Consider the following 16,994-nt stretch of genomic DNA (forward strand, 5'->3'; position numbering starts at 1 on the left):
AACTCCAACCAATGAAGAAACTCTCTTCATTCTGGCAACAAAAGACTGCTCTGTATCCACTATAAAACTATTTTACCACGTATGGTTTAAGGAAATAATTATTGACAGTTTTACATTAAAACCATGTACATAAATTCTATATTCTATAATTAAATTTTTCCAAATAATTCCTTTTACAAAACAAAGTTTATCTTCTTGAAAATTTGTATTCATTATGGAATTATTTATAAAAGTAAAATATTTAAAAATACAAAAATTCAACTTTAGAGAGTTTAATGAAAACATTGGTATCTCTACTGAACTTGATGGAAATTACACGGTAATGACAAATAAAAAGAATTCAGAATTCTGTTATTACAGCTTTATGCCTATAAGTATATAATTGAAGGGAAGACGGAAAGATTAAAATGCTTAATTCCTCTGCATAACAAAAGTATAAAGAAAATAATATTGCCATTATCATTATCATCTTATTTTGCAATTGAAAGTGTTAAATGCAAAGAAAACTATACACGTATTTGTGCAAAAATAAGATGAAGATCAGCCTAAAAAGCTGACAGGAACAAGGAAGACTTTTCAAATAATATGTAAAAATCATGTACCTAGCTTATCATTAAGTCAAATGAAGGTCTGTGAAGGAGGGATGCAAATCTCTCTACCAGTCATCAGGAAGGTATAATTTCTAGTGTATATGATTAAGAAATACTCCAAGATAGTCGTCAGTGGCCTCTCCCTCACTTTATGCCATTCAGAACGTGTAAGTAAAAGGTAAAGGGGGAAAAAAAAGCAACACGTTGACTTTTAGAAGCTTGGGAGGGTTCCGTACGTCAGCCATCAACTAATTCAGGAGTCTTTCACCCTGCTTGTACAGAAATCGTGAGGAGACAGGAAAGGCTTCAAATACTGGCCTCCAGCAGCTTTCATCCCCCCTGTGAGTTTGGAGACGGCAGCAGCAGTAGGCTGAAACAACAAGCGAGCGGCACCCCCAAATGCGATAGTCTCCATGCAAGCAGAGGGTGTTGGGGACCCTTGGGCCTTGCAGTAGCTACTGTAACAGCTTTCAGCCTGCACCTCCCTGAGACCCTTGCCCCTGAAGACTTAACTGCTCTTCTTGAAACAAGGAACTTCAGGCTCTAATTTTCGCTCCTTAATGCTCTGCAACCATGCGGCTGGTTCTTCAGTTGCCCTGAAGCTGCCCGCCTGACCTCTTCAGTAGCTGGAGGCAGAACTGACTTGGGGTGCCTGCCTCCGTCAGGACTGCACTCCAAAGCTGGAGTGTGAGCCACGTAGGAGGCTGCTTAGTAACAGGGTACTGGGTGTGGTCCGGGACCACGCAGGTGCAAACGTGTCCCTCAGGCTGGATTCTCCAGGGTGGAAAGAGTCAAACAGGTGGGGGCGATCATCAGATCTTCAGCTACCAAGCTATGGCTGCTGACACTCTGCATGTGGAAGCCAGGGCTGGGAAAACGGATGCTACCCAAGAGCTTAAATGTTTGGGATCCTAGTGCTGATGGCAAGAAGCCATGTCCCAGCACCCTGGCCCAGCTCTAGAGCTGATGGAACCTCTTTACCCATCAAGCAGAATGTCTGCGTACATTCTGTGCTCAGAACCGTGCTCCCAGAACTTGGGAGTTTGTACACTGAGCCCAGTGTTGAGGGTGTGAGGCCAGGCAGAATCTGGTCCACCTGTGAAGCACATCCGGGATTCTCAGCGATCGAGCTGATGTGGAGTTGGTCACCTTTTCATCTAGCAAGCTGCCACTAAAGCTCTCTGAGTGCCTCTGATGGTCTTCTTGTGGTGCCATTGTCACCTCTAGGTCCATTATTTATCCTTCCCTCCTCTTTTCCAGTAGACTCCCTGTGCTTTCGCCCAATGTTTGGCTGAGCCTCTGTTTCAAACTGGTGCTGGGTGGAGCCTCTCAGAGGACCGCTCTGATAGGCTCCTTTCTGCAGGCACATCAGGATATTGTTAATAGTGATAGGGGCTGGCTTTCTAACATGGCGTGGGTCTCAGGGTTGGGCCCGGCATTGGTTAGACGTTCTCCCAAGTCTCTGCTCTAGCTGGTCTATCTTAGTCCCTGCAGCTCTTGTAGGTGAGGTAAGTTTTGGATTGAGGTTTGAACTGACCATCAGAACCAATCAAGCAGTGCCCCGAGGGGCCTATGGAGTCTGAAGCACCAATGCATCGTCTAGACCTGGGTCCTGTACATATAGGTAACCAACAGAGGGGCATTTTAGGCTTCATGCGGGCCCACTACTTAGGGTAGTGGGGATATCTCTGACATAGACTATGTTGCTTGCTTTTTCATCACTTCCCCTGATGGGATTGCCCTACCAGGCCACAGGAGAGGAAGACAAACTCGGTCCTCATGTGACTAGATGAGCTGGGGTGTATGAGTAGGGGGGCTCCCCTATTCTGAGGAATAAAGGAGGGGGATATGGGAGGAGAGGAGGGAGGGGCCTAAATTGAATTAATTAATTAAAAAATGAAAAAAAGAAAAAGTCCTCTGAATGAGCTTGCTTGCTTGCTTGCTTTGTTACCAGTTCAGCTCACACTTAGTCAAGGAAAGAGAAGTCTTTATTGGACCTGGCGTTACAACACAGAAGTGTCTCAGTGAGCCTAAGCAGCCCGCCTCTACAGCCTGAAAAGGGGTGTTCAGACCAGTCATTACCATTTAGTTGGACCAATTATACAGTCTTTTAGGCCAATCACAGGCTTGCATTTAAACGTCATTTTAGGCTTGTGTTTTGGACCGGTCATGGCCTGTCCCTTAACACCAATCACAGTAAGCCTCACCCTGGGAAACTCGCTCCACCTCTGGTGGAGGCAAAAGGGCTCACTGAGGTTTACGATTGCCAAATGTCTGCTGCACAACTGCTTCTAACAGCTCTGGCTGGGGCAATGGCTTCAAGAGCCAGGGCAATCAACTTCAATCTTTTGCTTAATCACTTCAAGGCATCAGCAGAGCATTCCAGACACTGGTCCTGGCATAAGGGTAGTCCAGCTGGCTGTTTACACTGATAGTCCTTTTGATCAAGGCAATCCAGGCAGCAAGAGAGAGTTCAATAACTGCTAATTAGGGAGTCAAACCGATCGTCCCCAGTGCCTTGCTTATTTACAGGAAAATGATCGGAAAGAATTTTTATTATTTTAAATGTTAAAAAAAAGGTAACACTAATACTAAAAGCAATTTTTCAGGCCTTTTTAATTTACTTTTTATATTAATTACAGTTTATTCACTTGTTACCGCAGCTGTAGCCCTTCCTTCATTTCTTCCGAATCCCATCCTCCCTCCCTCATCTTCTCCTAAGCCCCTCTCCAAGTTCACTAATAGGGGAGGTCTTCCTCCCCTTCCATCTGACCCTAGCTTACCAGGTCTCATCAGGACTGGCTGCATTGTCCTCCTCTGTGGCCTGGAAAGGCTGCTCCCCTCTCAGGGGGAGGTGGTCAAAGAGCCAGCCACTGAGTTCATGTCAGAGACAGTCCCTGTTCCCCTTACTAGGGTACCCACTGGGAGACTGAACTTCCATGGGCTACATATGAGCAGGGGTTCCAGTTTATAACCATGAATGTTCCTTGGTTGAAGTATCAGTCTCAGAAAAGACCCCTGTGCCCAAATTTGGTTCTGTTGGTCTCCTTGTGGAGTTCCTTTCCTCTCCAGGTCTTACTATCTCCCCCTTCTTTCATAAGATTCTCTGCATTCTGCCCAAAGTTTGGTTATGAGTCTCAGCATCTGCTTTGATACACTGCTGGGTAGAGTCTTTTAAGGCCCTCTGTGGTAGGCTCCTGTCCTGTTTCCTGTTTTCTCCTTCCTGTGTCCAACCTGTTTGTCTTTCTAAGTGAGGACTGATCTTCTCACCCAGGGTCCTCCTTCTTCCTTGGTTTCCTTATGTATACAGATTTGTGTAGGTTTATCCTATATTATATGTCTAGTATCCACTTATAAGTGAGTATATACCATGTGTGTCTTTCTGCTTTTGGGATACCTCACTTAGGATGATCTTTTCTAGATCCCACCATTTGCCTGCAAATTTCATGATTTCCTTGTTTTTAATTGCTGAGTAGTATTCCATTGTGTAAATGTACCACAATTTCTGTATCCATTCCTCCATTGAGGGACATCTAGGTTGTTTCCAGCTTCTGGCTATTATGAATAAAGCTGCTACGAACATGGTTAAACAAATGTCCTTGTTGTGCACTTGAGCATCCTTTGGATGTATGCCTAGGAGTGTTATAGCTGGATCTTGAAGTGGCACTATTCCTAATTGTCTGAGAAAGTGCCCAATTGATTTCCAAAGTGGTTATACCAGTTTACATTCCCACCAGCAATGGAGGAGGGTTCCCCTTTCTCTAAACTCTCCCCAGCATGTGTTGTCACTTGAGTTATTGATCTTAGCCATTCTGATGCATATAAGGTGAAGACTCAGGGTTGTTTTGATTTGCATCTCCCTGATGACTAAGGATGTTGAGCATTAAGTGTTTCTCTGCCATTCTATATTCCTCTGTTTAGCTCTGTACCCTGTTTTTTAAATTGGATTGCTTGCTTTGCTGCTTTTTAACTTCTTTAGTTCTTTATATATTCTAGATATTAGCCCTCTGTCGGATATAGGTTCGGTGCAGATCCTTTCCCAGTCTGTCGGCTGTCGTTTTATTCTAGCGACAGTGTCCTTTGCTTTACAGAAGGTTAAAGCAACTTTTAAAATGGTTTGGCAGTTCTTATAGCTCCCTAATACCCAGAGAATGATAATCGGGTTTGTTTGTCTCGGTTACATTTTTCTAAAGCCATCTTCAGGAAGCTCCTTTTACCCTTATCAAGTGGACAAGGCCCACTAGTCTGCCTGCACTCTGGAACAGCTAAGGAGATTCATCCCAGGAAGAAAGTACTTCAAAGGAAATATACCCGGTTGGAATGCAAGAGCAAAAAATATGATTAATGTCCACATAAATCAGCCTTAAGGCACGGAAGCAAATGGAAAATAAGTAAATATAGATGGACAAACAAAATTATCCACCACAAATATCTATAGAAATCAAATTTCAACAGCATTTAAGCAGTAAAAATTTGAACGTTTTCCTTTTGAGATCAAGACTAAGACAAGATTGACACCAACATTACTAAAGAAGGTAATGATTGGAAAATAAAGATTAAAAACTTTATTATCCACAATGAATGATTGTGTGCATTAAGGCCACACACACAAAAAAAAAAAATTACAAAGAAACCACTAGTTTTAACAAGTGAGTCGTAATGAGCAAGTTTATCATAGTTGTTAATGTGAGATCAAAACACAGAAAAAAATTATATTTTTGTATGCAAATGAAAACAAAACCTAAAATTTATTTTTTAAATATTGTACTACATGTGTTTGTTTGGAGGAAAGGGCATATGTGGATGTCAGGGGACAACCTTTGGGAGTCAGCTCTCCCTCCATCATGGGCTCTTGGTAACCAGCCAAGGTCATCAGGTCCAGCACAGGTATCTTTATCCCCTTATAGTCTTGTTAGCTAGTCTCAGGTCTGATTCGTGATTCCATTAAAAGCAAGGTTTTAGTACACATTAAAACTGTAAGACAAGGTGCAGTTGGTCCATCTGACAAAATGAGCTTCACATTCCATCAACAGATGCAGTGTGCAAAGTTTGCATCCTCAGAGACAGTCTGCTCGGAACGGCCTCTGTAGAGCACCTGCCTCCTGTCACATGAAAACATGCTCTCCTATAAAACCTATTACAATATTTAACATTTATAACAAAATAAACCTAGGAAATATTTAGGAACAACCCCCCTAATAGATGTTGGATAACTCAACACACACAGTTATAAAAGCCATGTTGACAGGAAATTAAAAAAGACTTGACTATGTACAAATATAAGCCATGTATATAGATCAGGATGCCTGATACTAAAAGACCGTCTGTCTCCCCAAAACCATAATGATGGATTAATTCAACCCTAGAAAAACCACAATTGATTTTGTTAAACCTGAAAATCTTGTTTTAAAACACACAAAATTGAAAAAGCTGAGAATTACCCACTATTATTTGTTTGTTTGTTTTAAAAATATGGAATGCTTCCAGAACTTGCATATCATCCTTGTGTGAGGGCCATGCTAATCTTCTCTGTAGTGCTTCAGTTTTAGTGAATTTGCTAACAAAATGAGAACAATTACATATATGTATATATATTTTTTTTTTAAAAGAACATACTTTATTTGACAAAACAAATTGTCAGAAGATCAACACATCATAATTTCAGAGTATTTAAAAGTGTAACATTTGCCTAAGAATACATAAATGTGTTAGTAGAACAGAACTCAAAGTTATAAATCTAGACAAAAATTTCCACTTCTTTTATACTCATTTTACAATGTATTAGAGAAAGAAACAACCTTTCAATGAGTGGACAAGACAACTGGCTATCCACGGAGAAGGATGATACAAGGCCACTTTATACCTTTCGCGAACACCTCAAGGCACATCTTATACCAGATTCCTCATGAAGCACGCAGTTGTGTGTAAGAAGTTTATTGAGGTATGTCCTGAAGCTCAGCACTTGAGACAAGGATTAGTCACAGAATGGACTCAGCTGTCACTCCACGGGCTGTAGGATAAGTAAATGCTTTCCTTCCCCACATTGTTTTGATCATGTGTTTATCACGGTAACAGAAAACCAAACTAGAACACATAGGAATCAAAACACCTGGTTTCTGCTTTGGTACAGCTTCAGTCTCCCAAACTTCTGTACTTCACTGAACCTCAGAAACTATTGCTTATTTTCTCTTTTGCTGTTTCTCTAGAGAAACTGAACCTGTTTTTTTTCTGGATTCCCTGTTTCCCAAATTATTCCCAATTCCTTTACAAATTACCACATCATATCTTTTTGAATAAAAGGGATAGTCTATAAAATTAGTAAAGTAAGTAGACATACATCATCAATATCTTTGGGAAAAGTTTTTAAAATAATTGTAAAAACAGTAAACCCATAGAAGTATGTTGACACTGCATGTGGAGGGCCTGCTGCAATACGGAAATGCGGTTGCTCCTCAGAGATTCCCCTTAACCCTCAGATGTATCCTGCACGGAACTGAAAAGTGTGCACCACAGAGTTAACTTTCTTGGGAATGTCTAGAGGACTGTGTCCACTCAGTGCCTACTTTTATGCATACTTAATGATAAACAGCACCTTCAATAAGGCTCTCAAATAGCAAAATGCATGTTCCTCAGTTCCATGTTGTATATAATATCTTCTTTCAGTTTTAGTAGGGAAGGAAAAGAATAAGTATAGTAACATGCAAGTAAAATAAAATAAAATAAAATAAAATAAAGTAAAATGGAAAAAGGAGACCGTGAACAAAAGGGAATTGAGAACCGCAAAAGAAAGAAGGTAAGGGCCAAGAAGATGGCCTGGTGATAAAAGTGTTTGGAGTTCCAGTCTAAGGACCCAAGTTCCATTCCTCCAACCCATGGTGAAAAGAGAAGCAATTCTTCAAAGTTGTCCTCTCACCTGCAGATACACATCATGTGTGCCTTTCTCAGTGATGATGATGATGATGATAGTAACAGTGATTATAAATAAATAAAAATATTACATTTTATAAAAAGGTAAATATGCAAAAATGAATTAAGAATGTTTTGGTGGAGTACTTTGATAGATTTTCTTAGAACTACAACTCAGAGTTCACATTTGTAGTTAGCATAACAACAGAACTGTACAGTTCATATGCAAAACCCCTGCTAGATGTCATGGAGACTGTCATCTTCTCTGTGGGTGCCTAGCATCAGGACAGTACAGATGGGCCATCAGTGATAAGTCATTCATAAATGCACAGATTTTTTTTCTTCCTCATATAGTTTGTTAAAAAGCTGTAAATGATTACTTAGCCATCATTGGTAACTGGATGTTTTGTGATTATTTATCAGTACATTTAGTGAAAGTATGAATAACATGATTAACCCAAGTAAGAGAATTTGAAGAAAGAAGAGAAAAGAAGGTGGAGATGAGCACTAGAGTTGCAGGTGAGGTGAGGTATATTTAAAGAAATCTGAAAAGGTCAAACAAGTTCTTAGTGACTGTTCTGAAGAAAGACCCAATGTGAGCTAAAATGATGCCAACAAACTAGAGAGGACTTAGAAGAACAGGGAGTAAATGAAGGTGATGGGAAACAACCTTAAGTGAAACTGATGGGGAAAAGCTGAAAGTGTAAGAGTTTTGGAGAAGACTCGGGTCACGGATCAAACATGCCATCTTGCAGCAAAGAATGAACTTTCTCAGTGGCAAGATTGTGTTCCTGCATCAATGTTCTCACTGAGAAGGGGCAAAAGAAGAGCTTTCTAAATTCCACCATGTGTATAAGCCACTTAAATCTCAGAAGAGTGCAAGACTCAGTTCAGCAGACCTAGGCCAGACGTATCATTCTACAACTTTACCAAGCTCTTGAGGAAAGTTGAGGCTACTTTGAGCAATGGAGTCCAGCATGGTATTTTCTAGAGTGTGGCAGACACACCACTCAGAATTATCATGGTGTCTGTGAAAAGCACTCATTATGAGCAACACTATACTTCTGTACCAATTCTGAAGAAGTAAAGACTACACTCAATTTTTTCTTTTTTTTAAATTTTTTTCAACTTGTAATTAAACTTTATTTGATGCCAGATGAGAAACAAATGCTTCTGAAGACCATATAGTTGGTCGCAAAGCAAGCCTCAACAGATACAAGAAGATTAAAGACTTCCTAGAATTAAAGAAAGAAATTAAAGACTTCCTAGAATTCAATGAAAATGAAGGCACAACATATCCAAATTTATGGGACACAATGAAAGCAGTGCTCAGAGGAAAATTCATAGCACTAAGTGCCTTCAAGAAGAAATTTGTGACATCTCATACAAGCAACTTAAAGGCTCACCTGAAAGCCCTAGAACAAAAAAGAAGCAGACACACCCAAGAGGAGCAGAAGGCTGGAAATAATCAAACTCAGGGCTGAAATCAATCAATTAGAAACAAATAAAACTATTCAAAGAATCAATGAAACCAAGAGCTGGTTCTTTGAGAAAATCAACAAAATAGTTAGCTAAGCTAACTAAAAGGCAGAGAGAAACTATCCAAATCAGCAAAATCAGAAATGAAAATGGGGACATAACTACAGACACTGAGGAAATCCAAACGATCATTAGGTCATACTACAAAAGCCTATATGCCACAAAATTTGAAAATCTGAAAGAAATGGACAATTTTCTTGATAGATTCAATCTACCAAAATTAAGTCAAGATCAGGTAGAAAGATTGAATAGTCCTATATCCCCCAAAGAAATTGAAGCAGTCATCCACAGTCTCCAAAAAAAGCCCTGGACCAGATGGTTTCATCTCAGAAATCTGCCAGACCTTCTAAGAAGTGCTAATTCCAACTCTTTTCAAACTATTCAAAAACAAAACAAAACAAACAAACAAAAAGCAGAAGGAACATTACCAAACCCATTCTATGAAGCCATGGTCACTTTGATACCTAGAACACACAAAGACCCAACAAAAAAAGAGAACTGCAGACCTATCTCTCTTATGAACATTGATGCAAAAAATACTCAATAAAGTACTTGCAAACCAAATCCAAGAACACATAAAAGATCTCATCCACCATGACCAAGTAGGCTTCATCCCAGGCATGCAAGGGTATTCAACATATGGAAATCCATCAATGTAATCCACCACATAAACAAACTGAAGGAGAAAAACCACTTGATCATCTCCTTAGATGCTGAAAAAGCATTTGACAAAATACAATACCCATTCATGTTTAAAGTTTTGGAGAGATTAGGGATACAAGGCACATACCTAAACATACTAAAAGGAAATGTACAAACAGCCTATAGCCAACATCTCAATGGAGAGAAACTTAAAGCAATCCCACTGAAATCAGGGACAAGGCAAGGCTGCCCACTCTCTCCATATCTCTTCAACATAGTACTTGAAGTCCTAACTAAAGCAATAAGACAACTAAAGGAGATCAAGGGGATACAAATCGGAAAGGAAGAGGTCAAAGTGTCACTATTCACAGACGATATGATAGTATACATGAGTGACCCCAAAAATTCAACCAGAGAACTCCTACAGCTGATAAACACCTTCAGCAAAGTGGCTGGATACAAAATTAACTTAAAAAAAATCAGAAGCCCTCCTGTATACCCAAGACAAATGGTCCGAGAAAGAAATCAGGGAAACAACACCCTTCACAATAGCCACTAATAACATAAAGTACCTTGGGGTGACTCTAACCATGCAGGTGAAAGAACTGTTTGAAAAAAACTTCAAGTCTCTGAAGAAAAAAATCAAAGAAGACATAAGAAGATGGAACGATCTCCTGTGCTCATGGATCAGTAGGATTAACATAGTGAAAATTGCCATTCTGCCAAAAGCAATCTACAGATTCAATGCAATTCCCATCAAAATACCAACACAATTCTTTACAGACCTTGAAAGAAAAATTCTCAACTTCATATTGAGAAACAAAAAAATGCAGAATTTTCAAAATGATCCTGTACAACAACAGATTATCTGGAGGTATCTCTATCCATGACCTCACGCTGTACTACAGAGCAATAGTAATAAATACTGCATGGTATTGGCATAGAAACAGACAGGTAGATCAATAGAACCAAATAAAAGACCCAGAAATAAACCCACACACATATGAATGCTTGATTTTTTACAAAGAAGCCAAAACCATTCAAAAAAAGACAGCATCTTCAACAAATGGTGCTGGTCCAACTGGATGTCTACATGGATAAAAATGAAAATAGATCCATATTTATCACCCTGCAGAAAACTAAAGTCCAAGTGGATCAAAGACCTCAATATAAAACCAGATGTACTTCTTTCATAAGATTCCCTGCGCTCTGCCCAAAGTTTGGCTATGAGTCTCAGCATCTGGCTCGATACCCTGCAGGGTAGGGCCTTTCAGAGGCCCTCTGTGGTAGGTCCTATCCTGTTCCTTGTTTTCTCCCTCCTCCTATGTCCATCCTCTTTGCCTTTCTGGATGGAGATTGAGTATCTTAGCCAGAGTCCTTTTTCCTGATTAGCTTTCTTAGGTGTACAGAATTTACTATGTTTATCCTATATTATATGTATAATATACACTTATGAGTGAGTATATACCCTGTGTGTCTTTCTGCATCTGGGATACCTCACTCAGGATGATCTTTTCCAGTTCCCACCATTTACCTGAAATTTTCATGATTTCCTTGTTTTTTTATCGCTGGTAGTATTCCATTGTGTAGATGTACCACAATATCTGTATCCATTCCACAACTGAGAGACATCTGGGCTGTTTCCTGCTTCTGGCTATTACAAATAAAGCTGCTACAAACATGGTTGAGCAGATGTCCTTTTTGTATACTTGAGCTTCTTTTGGATATATGCCTAGGAGTGGTATAGCTGGATATTGAGGAAGTGCTACCTGGAGAGGACAGGAGCTCCACAAGGAAAGCAACAGATCCAAAATGTCTGGGCACCAGCGTCTTTTTTGAAACTGATACTCCAGCCAAGAACCAGTCATGGAGATGGCCTGGAACCCCTGGTACAGAGGTAGCCTATGGCAGTTCAGTATCCAAATGGGTTCAGTAGTAATGGAGAAAGGGACTGTCTCTAACATGAACTGATTGGCCTACTCTTTGATAACCTCCCCCTGAGGGGTAAGCAGCCTTACCAGGCCACAGAAGAAGACAATGCAGCCACTCCTGATGAAAACTAATAGACTAGGATCAGAGGGAAGGGGAGGAGGACCTTCCTTATCAGTGGGCTGGGAGAGGCACATGGGTGAGGAAGAGGGAGGGTGGGATTGAGAGGGGAGGGGGGGAATCAGGAAGGATACAAAGTGAATGAACTGTAATTAATAAAAATAAATAAATAAAAATAAATTTAAAAAACAGATACACTAAATCAGTTAGGAGAAAAAGTGGGAAGAACCTAGAATTCATTGGCACAGGAGACAACTTCCTGAACAGAACACCAATGGCACAGGCTCTAAGAGCAACAATCAATAAATGGGACCTCATGAAACTGAAAAGCTTCTGTAAAGCAAAAGACAATGAAAGAGGAAGAAGTCCTCCCCTATCAGTGGACTTGGACAGGGACAAGGAGGAGATGACTGAGGGAGAGTGAGATTGGGAGGGAATGAGGGAGCGGGATACAGCTGGGATACAAAGTTAATAAACTGTAACTAATAATAAAAAAATTTTAAAAAGAAATATAAAAAGACACTGTCATCAGAACAAAACGACAGCCTGCAGATTGGGAAAGGATCTTCACCAACCAAACATCTGACAGAAGGCTGATATCCAGAATATATAAAGAACTCAAGAAGTTAAAAGGCAATAATTCAAGCAATCCAATTAAAAAATAGGGTACAGAGCTAAACAGAGAATTCTCTGTCGAAGAAAATAGAATGGCAGAGAAACACATAAGGAGATGCTCAACATCCTTAGCCATCAGAGATATGCAAATCAAAATGACCCTGAGATTTCACTTTACACCCATCAGAATGGCTAAGATCAAAAACTCAAGTGACAGCACATGCTGGAGAGGTTGCGGAGAAAAGGGAACCCTTCTCCATTGCTGGTGGGAATGTAAACTTGTACAACTACTTTGGAAATCAATCTGGTGCTTTCTCAGACAATCAGGAATACTGCTTCCTCAAGATCCAGCTATACCACTTCTAGGCATATATCTAAAAGATGCTCAAATACACAACAAAGACATTTGCTCAATCATGTTTGTATCAGCTTTATTCGTAATAGCCAGAACCTGGAAACAACCCAGGTGTCCATAAACAGAGGAATGGATACAGAAATTGTGGTACATTTATACAATGGAATACTACTCAGCAATTAAAACCAAGAAAATCATGAAATTTGTAGGCAAATGGTGGAATCTAGAAAAGATCATCCTGAGTGAGGTATCCCAGAAACAGAAAGTCACACATGGTATATATTCACTTATAAGTGAGTACTAGACCTATAAGATAGGATAAACATACTCAAATCTCTACACCTAAAGAAGATAAACAAGAAAGAGGACCCAAGGTGAGATGATCAATCTTCATTTAGAAAGACAAATGGGATGGGCATTGGAAGTAGGAGAAAACAAGTAACAGGACAGGAGCCTACCTCAGAGGGCCTCTGAGAGACTGTACCTAGCAGTGATTCAAAGCAGATGCTGAGACTCATAACCAAACTTTGGGCAGAGTACAAGGAATTGTATGAAAGAAGGGGGAGTTAGTATGACCTGGAGAGTACAGGAGCTCCACAAGACCTAATATATATCTGGACACAGAGGTCTTTTATGAGACTGTATCTCCAACCAAGGACGGTGTATGGATATAACCTAGAACTTCTACTTGGATTTGGCCCATGGTAGCTCAGTATCCAAGTGAGTACCCTACTTAGGGGAACAGGGACTATTTCTGACATGAAATCAGTGCTTGCTTCGGCAGCACATATACTGACATGAAATCAATGGCTAGTTCTTTGACCTCCCCACCTCCAAGGGAGGAGCAGCCTTGCTAGGCCACAGAGGAGGACATTTCAGCCAGTCTTGAAGAAACCTGATAAGCTATGATCAGATGGAATGGGAGGAGACCTCTCCTATCTATGGACTTGGAAAGGAGCAGGGAGGAGATGAGAGAGGGAAGGTGGGGTTGAGAGAGAAACAGGGAGCAAGCTACAGCTGGGATACAAAGTGAATAAACTGTAACTTTAAAAGATAAAATTAAAAAAAACAAATGCTTCTGAAACTGAAATTTTAATATAATAATTATTTGCTTTGCATGTGCAGACCAGGAGCCTCATATACTATGCCCATTCTGCAGTTAACATGCCCTTCTAAATAACACAGAAGACGCTATCCCATTTTCCCCCTATTTATCCATTTGCTTTGTAATGTTTGTTTTCAAAAGTAAATTATTTCCAGTTACTGGTAGAGATCATGCACACATAGGCCATCATCTACCTAAATGTCTTCATTTTTTTATTTAAATATTGTACATTTCAATTTATTTATTTATTTGCTCACTGGTCCATTTATTTACTAATTTTCAGTACTGGGGATCAAACCCAGGGCTTTGTACAATCTACTCAACTGCTCAATACCAGCCTACATCCTTAGCTCTTAACTATGCCCTAAATTGTGACATATTTCTTTAAAAGATGCTAGGATGCATCATATAAAAGTTAAATCTGTTTTTATTTCTTCTGTTAGTCTGTCACTTATTTCTTTTTCTTAGTCATCTTTTTTATTTGAATTCCATGAAAATCTAAAGGCAAAAGGATAAGAGATTAGAGAGATGTCTCAGCAAGTAAGAGCTTTTTCTATGAAAGCATGAGCTCTTGAGTTCAGAGCCCAGGCATGTATGCACATATAGATGCAACTCCAAAGCTGGAGAAAGCTTCAGGGTGAGGGAGGAGAGACCAGGAAAATTTCTGGGGCTTGCTGGATTCCACTCTACCTTTAGGTTTGTTGAGAGAGCCTGTCTCAAACAAATAACACAGAAGCGGTGAGAACAGGATACCCAATGTCCTCTTCTAGTCTCAGTACATGTGTATGGCCACGAATTTCATTCACATATGCATCTGTACACATATGAGCACATGTAGTATCCATTCTTTGGTCTGTTATCAGTTCTTTATGTGAAGTAACAATTCCCCAAGCATAATGACACACAACACCCATCCCTTCCTGTATTTCAGTTTCTCAGAAACAGGGCACCCATGCTAACTGTCTCAGAAAAATACCACTGACAGAGAAGATAATGAAGAAAGAATATGCAGATTCAAAGATATCTAATCTCAACCCCCAACTGTCCATTTCACTTCTAAGTCACTTCTTTGCCTCATACAGTGCCCTGGAACTTACTGCCCCCAAAACACATTCTTTCTCTAACCCTTCCGTGAGCCTTAGTGCACCCACTATTCTTCTTATTAATATTGTTACTGCTGCACTGAGTTCTGCTGTGTGCTAAAAACTTTATATGTAATGCCTTAAATCTTGAGTCATAATAGAAAAATAAAAAAGGCTGCTAATCCATTCCTACCTCATAGATTAAGAAAGAAGAGTCGATTTTCTGAAAGATCACAAAGCAATGACCAATGACCAATTGAGGTTGAATTTGAACTCAGATTTGTTTGATCACAAAGAATGAACTTCTTGCCTTTAAGCTATACTTGTCATTATACTTGTCATCAAATTGATGACAACACTGAATTTCTTATAGCGCTTTTTGAATACTGACACACACAGTTTTGGCAGTTTCTAATAGAATGCCAACCATTATGTCTTCCCAAGTCTATTCCTATGCTATGTAGATAGAAAGTCTTCCTGGAGACAAAAGTGTTATCACTCCCAGGGCTCTGCAGGGCTGAGAAGGGTGTGTCCTTTCTAATTTGCCCAAATTTGGAATGCCATAGTCATTTCTGTTGCCCGAGTTTACAGTCATATCTACATCAGTGGAAAATACCAATATGATATTAGCACTACTTCAAGGAGGGGAAATGTAGCAAAACTCTTTAAATATGTGAATGGATGTAGAGATTTAGACACAAGGTTTACCATTAACCTACCACCTGGGGAGCTGGTCTTAAATGGTTCTCCAGACGGCCTCCCGCATTAAATGGCTATTTGAACTCTGTTGGCGTCTTCTATTAGTGCTCATCAGCAAACATGAGATCTCTCTGTTTCTGAGGCTGTCAGCTCCGATTACAGGATGAAAGCCGAACAGCTTCTTTGACCAAATTGCATCTTGGCGCTTACAGCTGTGATCCACTTTCCAGTGATTATTTCAAAACCCATTAAAATGAAGAAAATCAAGAGGGTGATTCTCATGTGAACCTATTAGATGCAAAGTCATGTCTTGCTCTGAGACTGACACTGTTCAAAAAGACAAACACCCAGTATTGAGGCTCAGGAACAAAGGCAAGGATTTCCCAAGTAAATGCTTTGTTCATGGCTTGCACAGATCCTTGCTGCTTCACCTGTATTTTCCTGTTTTAAATTGGAAACATAACAAGCGGCTAGCAAAGGCTCTATCAAGCTTTTACCTTGTCTTGGGTAGAAAAGCAGACATCAATTCCTGTATGGTATTGCCTTTGAAATGTTTCTCCCCCCATCTTTAAAGGTAAACCCTGCAGCTATCTCAAAGGATGTAGTTAGTTGATCTGCTAGTCTTTCAAGAAGAGAGAAGACTGTGGTTAGCTAACTAATGAAGCATCATACTTTGAAAGCTACTTGCACCCAGCCTTAGAAAACACTGCTGAAAATGTGAAGAAGATAACTTAGGATCAAATACTGTTGCACTAAGAGAACTGGCTTCTGTCACAACAACAAAGACAAAAGAATTCACTTAGAGTTAAGACAATGGCTTTTGCTGTAACTCGTTTTATTGTTGCCCACCCCACAACAAATAAATGCAAGAACTTTATAAACCTATTAATATCAGCTCAGTTTTGAACCTTTACTTAAATGTCAATATTACAAAGAAGGGTTATAGAAATGCACTATTGTAAAATCATAGAGTACTATGGTCCTTGAAATATTCGAGGAAGCTTTAGACTGCAGTATCCCCTAACTGCATGTAGTAGGTGTGAGAGAATGTGAAGTACCTTTTAGCAACTTCAAAATCTCTCTTGGGCATGAAAAGCTAATGGTGTGATTTTTCTTCCATATGAAGAAAAAAGTAACTTTCTGTCTAGATGGAAAGGGTACAAAAAGCTCCAAAAGAACTCTAAAAACTCTATCCATATATATTTTATGTGGGATTTATTGTCTATAACATTAAACAATAGGTGCAAACATTTTTAAAGAAATAAAAGGTAATGAAGGAAAAACAAACAAACAAAAAGTGGCCTCAGCATACAGGCAGACTGTCAGCACTGGCTTATTTCAGAGATATTCCAGGTGAATGATATCAAACTCTCAGACAAATGTTGAAATAATATTATGCTTTAAGTATGACA

The 16,994-nt window shown here is 39.7% G+C and overlaps 1 non-coding gene across 1 annotated transcript; it reads right to left on the reverse strand.

Annotated features, from left to right (window-relative positions):
* Positions 1-6,056: 6,056 nt before the first annotated feature.
* Positions 6,057-6,165, reverse strand: LOC132648180 (U6 spliceosomal RNA). The gene has a single exon (XR_009586557.1). It is a non-coding gene; the product is annotated as a U6 spliceosomal RNA (small nuclear RNA).
* Between the last annotated feature and the right edge of the window lie 10,829 nt (positions 6,166-16,994).

Source organism: Meriones unguiculatus, chromosome 15 (genome assembly GCF_030254825.1).
Source record: "Meriones unguiculatus strain TT.TT164.6M chromosome 15, Bangor_MerUng_6.1, whole genome shotgun sequence".
Classification (NCBI taxonomy): domain Eukaryota; kingdom Metazoa; phylum Chordata; class Mammalia; order Rodentia; family Muridae; genus Meriones; species Meriones unguiculatus.